This window comes from Neopsephotus bourkii, unplaced genomic scaffold (genome assembly GCF_033783945.1).
Source record: "Neopsephotus bourkii isolate Nb327-2 ecotype Australia unplaced genomic scaffold, CSIRO-AGI_Nbou_v1 NB_318, whole genome shotgun sequence".
Lineage (NCBI taxonomy): Eukaryota > Metazoa > Chordata > Aves > Psittaciformes > Psittacidae > Neopsephotus > Neopsephotus bourkii.
The window spans coordinates 2,536,004-2,549,254 of NW_026900826.1; the positions used below are offsets into that span (position 1 = coordinate 2,536,004).

Below are 13,251 nucleotides of genomic sequence, written 5' to 3' on the forward strand. Positions count from 1 at the left end.
AGCTGAAATGTCCCATCTTGATCTTTTGCTTTGTGAAATGCTTGGTTTCCTTCCTTCTGAAGGTGATTTTTCTTTTTAATTTTACAGCCTTAGACAGGGCCGTTCACCTGTTCTTTCAATTATGGGGAAGTGAAAAAAGTAATACTTGCTTGAAATGGCAAAGTATAAGTGGGTCTCCCTCACTTCAACCCCAATTTGAAAATGCTGAACTTTATGATCTGACATTTTCAGGTTGACTGTACCTGACTCAGTACTGGGCATTTCCATTAAATGAAAGAACTCAATCTCTTCCATGTCTCACAAATAAATGAGGTTAAAACATTTTTAAAGTAGATTTTGTAAATTTGGCTAGTATTTGAATTACAATAATATTTTCCATGAAGGGCTAGCAAGAAGCTACCACCCATGAAGAAAGTGCAGGGCTAAACTACTCCTTTATAGAGCAGCTGCAATGAAGCAGAATTCTGTAATCTCACAAAGAACCGTCTAATACAGTTCGTAGAAAAATCGTAACTCTGTAGAAGGGAATAGATCTCAAGAGAGAATTCTGAACCTTGGGAGACTAGCAAAGGAAAGAGGCACAGGCCGTTGACTCAAGAAGACTGCTTCTTTTTTGTTCTGGGAAAAAATAGAATCTATCCTAGTTTGTCAGTTAACTTTTTAACCAAGAAAATTACAATCACGTACGTCTCAGAGCAGAACCATTGTGCCGATCATCTCTCTCACACACACAATGCATGCCCTTAAGCATCGATTCTGCTGGCTTTCAAAACCATGGACAGATCACCAATTTCCAGCGTAAAACTACTTGCAAAGATGAACTCCCTTCACAGGGACAACTTCGTGTACAGTGTTAGCGGCATAAAAAAAAATTCAAGTTCAGAAACATAATACTAGACTTACAGATACACGCTACAGCTGGAGAAAGAAAATGTGTGCTGTCACATTGTCATGACTAGCTTTGAAGTGGGAGAAAAAGTTGTAAGTGTAAAGAGATCTTCGAGCTAGTGAGCAAATGAAGCAGTTGGAGTAAAAGGAATTGGGTTCTTTGGCTAGACTAAGGGAGACAGAAGTGGTATATCAGTGGGAAAGGTAAGGATTAATGAATACAAAATACTTCGGAGAACTGAGGGAAGATGATCAAAATCAGAAGTGACAGAATAAAGAAAGGCAAAAGTTGACTTTGTAAAGGGAATTACAACCTAACAGAACAGACAGGGTGGATTCAGCAGAAGCTAACCTCACTGAAAAAGGTCAGAGAGACTGAAAGGTGAGCTCCCATTAGTGAACCAAAGTTAAGAATACATAATTGAAGCTGCTTAAAAATACTACTGTAAAACTGGTAGGAACTCCTCCTACTCTGGAACAAAGGACTCAAAAAAACCTTTCTTCCAAATGGAGATCTTTACTACTTGAGCTAAAAGAACAGTTCCTTTGCTAACAGCATTGCAAGCACATGCTGTGTTTGCAGGCCTGCCACGGGAGTAGAATACACCAAGAAATACAATGACTCTTCCTCACCAGAGAAAGCTTGTCTTAAGCATCTGAATTGCATGATAAAGTCAAGTGATCTTCAGCTTACAATGGAAAAAACAGGTGTTTTATACCATCAGAAAAAAAGAAATCCCTAGTTCTATTTTAGAATATTTGTTTCTAGCCATGAAACATTACCAAGTACCAGCCTTTGAAAATACTGCATCTTTCTTTTCTCTTATTTTGAATTGCAAGTACATTTTGAAGATTTGTCTGGTTTTCTGTACACCATTTACATTAGTTCACAATTAAATCATTCATACCACCACCTAGTTTGAGACACAGACTTTCTCCACTAAAACTTTACTCCCCATGTAATAGGCATCCTTATTGACTGCTTTCTTGCCTGGAAAGAAAGAGATGAGCATTAAGCACTTCCTTGGGAATCAACAATACTTGATTACTTCAGATCAAACCTAGGACTTGTTTTATGACCTGGAGTTCCTGCAGATGCACACTGATGCAATTTCCATTTCAGTTCCACTGCAATTTATTCAAGGACAATCACCTGGAGCATCAGGGATAACCAATGTTGTTGTAGTATGGTATGGGAATTACGAGTAACCAACAGATAAAATGGTGTGTATTCTTCAGCCCCTGTATTTTGTCATCTGCCATTAACACTGCCATTTATAAAACTGGTCTCTTGCATTTTGAACCCATTTAGGTTTGAGTTAATTTAAAAATACAGTGCCATAGCAGGAATTAATTCACAAGATAAACACTTAAGAGACAGTATTCAGAATAACTTTAAACCACCTGTAAATAGCAGCAGAGTTCAGTAGTAAACTCTCAGCACCTACCCTTGGTGAACAGCAAAGGACGTCAGCCTCCTCATTCACCCACCTCACCGCAAGGAACTACCCAGCTTTTTCCATACTGACCCAAGCCAACCTACAGTGCTGGTGGTCAACACAAACAGGAAGGATGAGCTTCACATCACCTGTCTGCTGACCATGACCATCACCTCTGCCATGCACACATGGGAAACAGATAGGAGGTAAAACAAAACTGAGCTCCAGAAACCCACATGCTTAAAAGAAATCAGTTTCTGGAAAGCAACAGCGCACAATGCACAGTGCCAAGACCAGTCATGAACTGAGGCATTCAAGAGTTGTAAGTTGGCATAGGCCTGTTCGTACAGCCCATTTCCACTGGCACGGAGAACAAAACAGCATTAGAAGAACAGTAACTGTGTTACAAATATCATGTTTAAGAAAGTTAATTGTTAAAAATCTAGATAAAACCACACACCAAGAAATATTTATTTTTTTACATCCTGACATGTTAACATAAGCAATAATTATACAAGACGGCCTTTAAAATTAGCACATCACTCTTTTTGACCTTTGTAAACTTCAGCTACCTTCTTTCTTTGCCACTCAGTAAGCATGACTTTCCACAGCAGATTATATGCCCTTAAGACTTCCAAGACCCAACAAAGGCTGCTCCCAGCACCTCCTGCAGCTTTCCCACACTTCCCAAAAAGTTCCATAACCTGAACACACTGAGGTATTTAAACATAAATTTACAAGATAGAAGCAGAGCAAAAAACCATTTGGAACTCACCGAAAATTCATTTCAGAACAATAGCTTGGGTTTTTATTTCTGTTTTTCACAGTGAAAGAATAATGGGAAAACATGCAAGTATGAGTATACAAGTAACTCCCTCTTTTGGGGTACTGAGAATTTTCAGCGATTGCTTGTAGTGTAATGAATGTTTGTAATTCATTAGGTTCTGTTTAAAAATGCAAAGCACACCACGACATCAGTGATGCTCTCTTTATCTTAACAAAAAGACTATTACACTTAATGTTCTCCTGACAGAGCTAGCATGTTTCAAAATATGTATTTCTTCTCTAGAGCACAATGTTTACAATTGTGTTCATATCCAAATTTAAATTAACTGTATTAATGTCATATTTGAGGCAAGACTATGCTCCGCTAATTATCTCAAACAGCTTCAGAATCTATGCAGTATATTCACTGCATTTGTATCTTCCCCACAAACTTACTGATCTTGTTTATATAATTTTGCAAATGACAAGATGTGCAAGATAACGATCTAAATGAACTAAAAATTGTGCCATGGACAGATCCTTCATAGATTTGCAATTTGTAGCTGTCAATCTTCCTACAGCTGCTAGATAACAAAACAAGAGTTCTTTTCTTTATGCAGATGAGCAAATTCAATAAACATTGGTAAGGGTTCTTTTCCAAAAGAAAGAAATCTCTGGTTCTCCACTGTCTATTAAACCTTTCCTTATACACAAAAGGAGTTAAGACTCCTCTTTTATTTTCTTAGGGCAGGAAAAAAAATTAAACCATAGTAATTGTGTGTGTTTTAGCACCATATTTAACCAAATTTGAGTTATGTAAAAAAAATGGGCTTGCTGATGACCAAACATTTTGATGAAGACTAAAAATACCGGAGGGGAAGGGGGGGCCCCCCCCCCCGATAAGATGTACACACAACTTGCATCATGTTGTTATTGGAAAACACACAATGGGAGTAGCCAAAATCATCATTAAAGGCAACCAATGCATTTTTATTTCATGTTCTCAATCAAGACCTGCCAGAAATAGGCCAAGTTTCATTAACATTTGAAAGAGAACACCAACAAACAATAAAGGGATCAATACTGCGTGAATCCTGTAAATTCAAAGTTGTGAAAGGAGCAAGGACACTGCCTACACTATTTTTATTTTCCTTAAGATGAGAGCACAGACTGAACTGTAGTTACAAATGTTGTTAAGAATTGGATTAGGGGCAGCATTCACAGTGATAGGAAAGAAAAGGAATTCAATAAATAGAAAATCATTATGGAAAGGGCAATAAAACCAGAAAATGAAAACAAACTGCTACTATAGCAGAGAGAAATTAAATAGGTAAATTGATAATGGATAACAAAAATATTCTATTCCTGCAAAAACCTTGTATTTCATTTTATGAATTGCTTCAAGATTTCTTCTTTCTTCAAAGAAATTATATTTCACTTTTCATAATCACAACACCAGTTCTGTATCATGGATTTTCCCTTTGAAATCAAACTCCACATTAGACAGGGGTGTTCACGAAATGTATTGCTCCCGGGAGCTAGCAAACTCTAAGCCTCAGCAGACTGATGCACTTAGCAAGTCCATCAAGGACCATCAAACAAAAAGCATTCGAGGCAGTCAGGTGTGCTGGGTCCGCTGAGATTAACACCCAGCACCACACGATGCACAGCAGCCTTTCAGGGTTAGCAGCTGTACCAGGTTTTACCGGGAAGATTTTAAATTGTTGCTGCTTTCCACAGCTGAAGAAATACTCCTCTGTGGAAGGTGCGGCAAACAAAGTGACCAGGACATAGACTTGTAAGAAGAAAGAGTGCTCGCAAGATCCTGTGTCACCTACAGGCTGTCAGCACACATTTGCCCCATCTCCCTCCCCGATTTACCCTCTTCTGAATGCACATGCCTTCGTTGGCAAAGGTGGTTCATGAATGCTGCAGAGAGAGACCTTTCACAGCATGCCCATTTCTGCTGCGAGACAACCGAGGAGGGGATACCATTATTTAAAACAATTAAATAAATATTCCGCCAGTGCGCTGAGCAGAAAGGGCTGAGCCTCCAGCGGGGAGAATAATCGGAAAGTAGGGACATCGGAGAGGAATTAGCAGCGACAGCAGCCGAGCGGCACCGAGCTCCCGGCGCCCGAGGAGACACACTTACCGCCGCCAGAGCACCGGGGGAGCGCCCGCGGAGCCGCTCGCGACCGCCCCACCTCAGCCCCACCGCGGCCCCCCCCCCCAGCCCCGGGGCTCCGCGAACAATGGGCGGGATACGAGACCCGCCCGGCGCCCCGGCTGCGCGCCGGGCAATGACACCGCGGGAGCGGGCGGCTGGAGCCAGCTCCGCGGCGCACGGAGGGACGAAGGACGGGCGGACTTACGGGGTCTGCGCAGGCCGCAGGGGAGCGGCTCCGGGCGCGGCTGCCGGCGCGGCCAACTCCGCGGCGCGGGTGCGGTGATGCCCGGCTGGCGGCGGGGCCCGCCCCGCCTCACACCCCGCCCGCGGCCCCGCCCCGCACCTGCGCCCGCCCCTGCCCCGCGCGCACCATTGTCCGCCGGCGGCCCCGCCCGGCCCCGCGCACCTGCTCGCGCTGGTCCCCGCTCGGGCCTGTTGCCGCATCCCCGCTCCCCGCCGGGCCCCTCTCGCCTCCTCCTCGCGCCTTTGTCCCCTGCTCCCCCCGCTAGCGCAGTCCCGGTGCTGCTCGCCCGCGGCTGGGGGGCAGCGGCGGTAACGGGGCGCCCTGAGGAGCGGGTCGGCCTGGAGCCCGCAGCCGCCAGAGACGCCTCCCGCCCGGCCCCGCAAACGCTGCTCCTCAGCAACCCGTAACGGAGCCGCTCCGCTTAGCTGCGGGGAAAGGCGCCAAGCACAGATTTCTCTCTGAAAAGTAAACCGATTTACTTTTGCTGCTTCGCACCCCGGCGAACTTCCCGTTAGGTGTGTGGGGGGGATTGCTTCCTTCTGCTCACCCGGCTCCCGAGCGCGCCGCTGCTCCCGTCTGTACCTGCAAGAGTCAGAGCAGAGCCCGGGTTCGTTCCCACGGGTCCGAGATCATCGACAAAAGCCTCAGTTGGCACGGAGCAGAAATCGTCTGGTCTGGTGTCCTTGCAGATTTTGCAACGACGCCTTTTCAGAATACTCTTTCTCAACCAACATTAGAAAAAGTTGGCTTTAAATTTGAAACTTAAAGATAAATTTAGGTTTGGTTTGGTGGTTTTTGTTTTTGTTTTGCTTTGTTTTGCTGCTGTTTATTAAAATCTCATATTTGGGGAGTTGCAACATAATGTCTAGTCTGAACCTCTTTGTTCTGCTATCATTTTCACTGAAGAACAAACAAACAAGAAAAGCCACTAAATTGATGATTTGGGTAGTTCTGGGTTCAGAATCTAGATAGTCCCTTTGGAAATAGATGGAAGCTGAAACATACAAGAGAAATAATTTTGCAACATGTCTTCAAGTACAATCTATTGAAATAAAATCACACCTTCTCCAGCTATGGGCTCCTCTACAAAGGAGGAAGGGGATTGCTGCAGAGGACACTGACGCTTGTGCCGGGACGAGGGAGCTAGTACATACTGTATTTTTTCCCCACTGGAAGTTGTCAAGCGATAACCGTGTTTCTCAGCTCCTGCATCAGCAGCTTGGCTTCCAGCCATAAGCAGGGGGGGCTGACTGAGATCTCCTCCCAGATCTTCTCTCTCTCCTTGCCCACCAGCAGCCTGTGCAGCAGATCCAGCAACGCAGCCTCTGCCACTGTGTTCTGCTGAGTGTCACCCATAGCCTGGAGCCCACTTGAGGGACAGACCTTCCCACAACCCTCACGCTGTTGGGCACTCTCTCCTGTGAAAACACATGTGCTGGTCCAGTCTGTCACTGTGTTAGTACTTGGGGGGGGGGGGGGGATTTACCTCAGTGCTGTTGCTGCTTTAATTCTTCTTGGTGGCATCTTGCTTGGTGGCTCCAAACAAGGAGCTGAAGCACTAAGGCTCCCTGTCCTGTCTTTGGTTTTGGGAATAGAGTCACTGTTGACCATTATATTGCAATTGCGTTTGATGTCTTTATCATTGCTGTCATGAACCAGACCCAGCAAGGAGTAGCAGGGCTGTGCTTGACATGGTGGCAGTGCTTTTGTGGGTGCTGGGGCTGGATGGGGCTTTTACTGTCAATCACTATACTCTTTGCACTTCCCTTACTGTCCCATAAATGATCTCAATTAACATTCATTACTGGAAAATAGAACACACTCCTCTCGCTTCTTCTTGAGAATATATTGCTGTTTCAAGTTATGAGCATGTGTCTGCCTTATAATATCAGTGATTAAATTGTCTAGAATTTATGCTTAGTCCCCTTTAAACAAAAATCTAGATAAATGCTTGGTGAATTACTTTTCCATGCACTAAATTCAACAAAGATGCAGTTTCACTTGGTTCCCTCACGTAGTTACAGATTTGGTTTGTCTTTGCTGAATAGTTTTTTGGTATTTTCAGAATAAGATTCACAAATGGGCCAGAGCAGTTTTCATCAAGCTTTCCTCTTCCAATATCTTAAAGGCTGGGTAAATTTTGAAGCATGTAGGAGATCCATGTCTAGTTCCATTCTCTGCCTGAATGAATTTGAATCCTCATTTTTGATCTACTAAACTGTAAGTTATTTTGGGGTGTAAGAATAGGGAAGAGGAGATTATTTTCCTGTCAATACTATTTCAATATGTACAAACAACATAAACTGGAGTGAGAATTAAATCAGCCTTCTCTCAGGTGAGAACCAGGAGACTTAAAGTCCTGCTCATACTTCTCAATCAGCATTTATTTCCCCATGGAGCTCACCAGGGATCCAGCAAGAGAAGCTGGAGGAGCGCTGCTTTGCAGCCTCATGGATGACACTCACCCTGGATACAGGAATGTGGATGCAAATCGCTAAAAAGAAAAGTGATCTGAGCCCAGAGTGTTAAGGTGTTTTTAAGCCTTGTGGTGATACTGCTATTGGCAGCTTTTTTAGGATTTGGATGGACGTAGAAATTGGCTGTCCAAAGCAGAGAAACTTACCACATTTTCTCCACTCAGCCTTATGTTCTTTCTTTTCTTAGAAGTCACTGTAACTTGATGTCATAGCACTGCATAACTTTCCCTTTGACATTTCCATTTTCTAAAATAAAACTATTATCTGGCTTTGATTTTAGCAACTGGAAATGCCTCATTTGGCTTATACTAAGCTCAGTGTAAACTGTAATGCTTCCTGGAAGCACCCATAGTTACTCGTTTTCAGAGGTACTTACCACAGGACAAAGAAAACTTTGTGAGGTGACAGGAACCTGGATAACGTAACACAAAATAGACACTCCTGAATGTTAGCAAAGTTATTCTTCACTGTGAAGTGTTTCTGAGCCAATGCCCATCTCTGATTTACCAAAAAACGTTGTCACTGCTGGCTGGAGGCAGATCCACACTGTGCTTGTTTGAGAAGATGTAACACCTTTCCTTTGAAGCTATGCCTGTTCCTTCTTCAGTCGTTTTGTTAGGGCTGCTGGAAAAAATGGATGATCCCCATCATATCAGGATGCTGTTGTCCTCCCTCTTTCAGTTTGGAGTATCTTTGATGGCACTTGGTGAGCAAATTGCTCTTTTTCATGCTACACTGTTGCTCAGCACGGTATTTCTTCCTGTCAGCTGCTACAGACTCCAGGAGATACTGTTGCTTGTTTCACAGATTTCTTATTAACAGCTTGGTTTTGCTTACAAGACTCAGAGTACATATACTGAATATCACCAGCTCTCAGCTACATTTCTCTACTGTAACATTTGTAATATTATCAATATTTCTGGGGCTCATGTTGCAGCTGGTCCCTTGATTCAGCTGCAGTTGAATTGGTTTATGATCTAATAGCTCAATTGCAAATATAGCAGCCTGTTTTCCTGCACAGCACTTGAATCAAGGGGCTGCGAAACAGTTCAGGTCATATGGCAGATATCCTCTTGGTCCCTGGAATTCTCAATATTCTTAAACACTGTAGGTGCTGCTCATTTTCCCTTTCTTTTTTTTTTTTTTTTTGGATAGTTATTGCAGTGGAATATGAAGTCCTTGGTTTTGCCCATGCCTCTTCACCTGTAAGCAAATTTTTTTCTTTCTCTCTACTGCAGATACACTGGTTTAGGCTTTGTGTCTCTGTTCTGCTACCCACATTTCTTTGCAATTAATTGATTGTTGTGCTTGATGTGATCTTTTACCTGAAAAAATTAGCTGACCTTGGGTTTGTATGGCTTTAGAACTCATTTTGTCTTCATAGTAACCCAAAGCCATACAAACCTCCTCTACTTTAACCAGGAAACAGGTGCACCACAGGCAATCTTATCTCTAAGTAGAGAATTTTAGTATCCCCATACTTTTAAGTGAGGATGGCAGAATTATAGGTCTGCAATTTAAATATCTGGTCCCTCATTACTTCTCCTTGTTGGCATCAGGAAATAACTGATCTTGAACCTTCTAGTGACAGTGGCCATTTCAGTGTCTCAAATGTCACCCCTTGTCACAATAGGAAAATATTTACATTTTCAAAATTCCATCTTAGAATAGGCAACATATAAGTGAACCTTGATGTGCTTTGATAGAATGGATTTTTATTTTTATATTTTTTTACAGAATAATGCTTGCAAGTTTCATCTTTAATTTAAAAAATGTGAACTGTGTAGCTCTTAAAGTTGAAACATTGACCCAAGTATGTAAAGTAAGCAGAAGACAGAATATCTGTAAAAAAATGGAATACAAGAAAGTTTTTCAAAGAGAGTTGGAAGGTCTGATTCTTTCCTAATGTATTTTATTTACTTGTAACTACCATAATATACCCTTAAAAATACCCTTAAGCAAAGTTGTCATGACATATTATTGTGATTATACCAAACTCAGAGTCCTAGAGAATCAGGCTCAGTGAATACACATGAAACTTCTGCTTCAGATTGCAGAATTCAACTAGACATTAATAGTAGAATTGTTTCCAAGCAGATAATGACACACAATGGCTTGTTATTGTGATAATAGTTCAGATTTAAAAAGGGTACAAAAGTGGAAGCCAAAATATATTTCATATTCAGGGTATAAAATACTAGTAAAAGGGCAACTAACTATTCTGTCTTGTTTTAAAAGACAGTGCCACTTCATAATAATCCAAATAGTAAATGATGATATATGACCAGTTTTAGAATAAAACCTGACTAGACATGAAGGTAGTTTAAAAGATTCTTGCCAGAACTCCACAAGATAGAGAACACTGGAAAATTCTCTCTCCACATTTTTAAAGGAGAACACTCCATTAGAGTGGACAAATCAGCTGCACTGCTGAACTAGACACTAAGAAAAAGCATCTCTCAAGAGGCAAATAAAAAAAAAAGAATTTGATACATGTAAGAACTGAGAGATATTTGAAAGGCAAATGAGCCTACAAACATGTTTTGTTCTACAGTTGTTACTGCAAACTCAAATGAGCACAGACATGAGCTGATTCATGTGATCTAAATACAGACATCAAACATTAATATTATCTGATAGAAACCATGAAAGAAGTGGCAGCAAAGAGCTCAGAACAAAGATATCTACTGTGTTAGGTGCAATACATGGACAAGTTAGATGACAGAAGCCCTGAATTAGAACTTGGGTGCTAGCACTGTAACTGGAGGCCAACAGTCCTACTCTGAGCATACACACAGACCAGAGAAAATAGGAGCAACTATATTTTAGGCTACATTGCTAAAAGTTAGCTTTTTCTCTGTCTGCATGTGGACTACTTTATATGTACAAAGCAAAGGGATAAATGCACAGAGAAAACAATAGTTACCCACAATGCTGGTACAGATTCTAGGCCTTGTACAAAGTCTCGGCAGAAGCAGAAAACTGGAGTAGATTTCTGAAGATGAAAATTATCAATGTCAATCTTCTTGCCTGGAGGAAGAGAAGACTAAGTATAGAACTTTAAGAAAGCCTAGTAAACAACCAAACCATCATTAAAAAAATATCTCTTCTAGTCATATCTACAAATACATGAGTACATCAGTATCACAAACCACAGTGCTTCAAAAAGGTACTCCAGCTAGCTTTTACCAAACTTCTTGGCAGGATAAATTAAGACTGTTTAGGACTCTTTGGCCATAGTTCTAGCATACGCAGTGAGAGCTGGCTTGTTTGCAGCCTGTTTGGGTATCTCCAAGGCACGCTTTGGCCTGAATGATATATGTTTGTTGTCTTCTAAGGATTAGGTCTTGTATGTATTTCAGCCAGCTTTCTGCATCTCAGGATGAGTAATTTTGCATCTGACTGTCTCAAAGCACTTCTTTGAAGAAGTTCTGCAGGCTATTTATTTTTATGTGAACCCTTCTGTGATTCTGCGGTTCTAATCCTGTCTTCATTGTTGCTGTTCTCCCAGTCTTCAGCTCATCCATGAATTTTAGTGCTAGGTATTTTATACATATATCTACACATTTATAGAAAAGAATTAGGCTTCCCCACCAACCCTACCAGAACTCACTGCCAGTATCCTCATCTGATGATGAATTTTCATTCACATACTGTATTTTCTTTTTTTTGGTCCTGATCAGATTTTCCACCAGTGACACATTTTCCCTTTTTGAAACAGAAATGTTTGGATTCTTCTACTTGTACACACTAAAAGTTTCAGGTAAAAAAGAAATTCTCAAATTTGGGCAAACTGTCTTTTTAATAGAAAACTATCAGGAACTTTAGTAATAACTCTTGTAACTGTTTGCATGTTACTTCCAGAATTTTTCTCCCAAACTGATTCACTCACACAACCCTCAGTTTTATTCTTCAGTTCTGTGCTGTGTTCATTTCTTCCTTGGTTGGATTTGATGATCCGTGCACATTGCCAAAGCTTTGCCTTTGGATGTTCCTAGCTAATTCATTTATCTGTAATATTCCCAGGTTCTTCTCTTCTGAGTTGTCTATGCATTTAAATGTCCTTACTATTTCATGCCATCCTCTTTGATTTTTTCCTGCCAATTTTATATCTCTTAGACTACCATCAGATTTTAGTGTTCCAGTCACACAAATGAATTGATAATTTTCAGAAACTTCAGCTGTACCCCCTTTACTGAGAATTTGTTTCAGAGGCTACACAAACAGCACAGTCTCTTCAACTTATCTGACATTTTAGACCACTCACAGTCAAAATAACAACCACTATTTGGTTTAGTTATTATTATTATTATGAATGGTTCACAAAAGTGTATATATCCTGTAGAGTAAGACAAAAATTAGGGAGCAATTATGATGTATAGTATGCTATATACGAGGTGGTAAAAATACCCGGTACAACATGAATTTGAGCTCTATTTTCTGTACAGCTTTTGTATTCATGAAACAATTCCTGCTGGCAGAAATAGCACTATTTTTTCACAATCTTACAGAATATGTCACAGTTCAACTGCTGTAAACGCAACAGATAATTTAAAAAGTGCATTACAAAGTTGTCCACGTTCAAAAATGGAGTGATTCAATTGCTGGATGCACAGAATGCTACTGAGTAAGACAGAGTAAAGATAGGGAATTAAGTCTGTAGAAGAAAGAAGTTGGATGAACTCAAAAGGATCCAGAAGGAACAATATTCTTCATGCAAGAGAATGCAATGTGTGTGGTTACTTTCCCATCTCTACCATGTGTACCACAGCAACCAGCATGTTTTATAATTTTATGAGGCTTATATGTGAAATCGCTGAACAAAGATCATTTATTGTCTCTGAATTGGCATTTTTCCTGCTCTTTAAAGCAATAGTAAATAAAATATTAATAAACTCATAAACGGTTAAACATGCTGAATGCTTGAAGTTTTAGATAGTTTTTGATGTTTTCTAATACACGTGCAGGAAGATCACTTTAAATGCTTGTCTTGGAACACATGATTTTATGTGGCTTTTGCACACAAAACACAAAACCAAATGCAATTATGACAAGAATTTGGTTGCATAGCATACTTTATATTCCCACTTCCTCACCTTTAACCCCTCTAAGTGGACAATAGGGTTTTCTTTCTTGTTATATAAATTATTGTCTGTGGAAACACTTCCTTGAACCTCTGGACAATTACATTCGATTATCTGTAATGTTATATTTTCAAGTTATGAAGGAATACTGTGGCTTGCTGTTTTTTCATGCCATTATTCTTTA

General features: G+C 41.0%; 1 protein-coding gene across 9 annotated transcripts in view; it reads right to left on the reverse strand.

Annotated features, from left to right (window-relative positions):
- The window catches only part of SEMA6D (semaphorin 6D), a 214,092-nt gene extending 208,525 nt beyond the window's left edge, over positions 1 to 5,567 (reverse strand). For 6 of the 9 annotated variants that reach the window (XM_061347387.1, XM_061347389.1, XM_061347385.1 and 3 more), the window contains exon 1: positions 5,468 to 5,567. The gene's annotated coding sequence lies outside the window, so the exon portion shown is untranslated. The remainder of the gene's footprint in view (positions 1 to 5,467) is intronic. The other 3 variants (XM_061347391.1, XM_061347390.1, XM_061347380.1) reach the window with 2 other exon arrangements.
- Between the last annotated feature and the right edge of the window lie 7,684 nt (positions 5,568 to 13,251).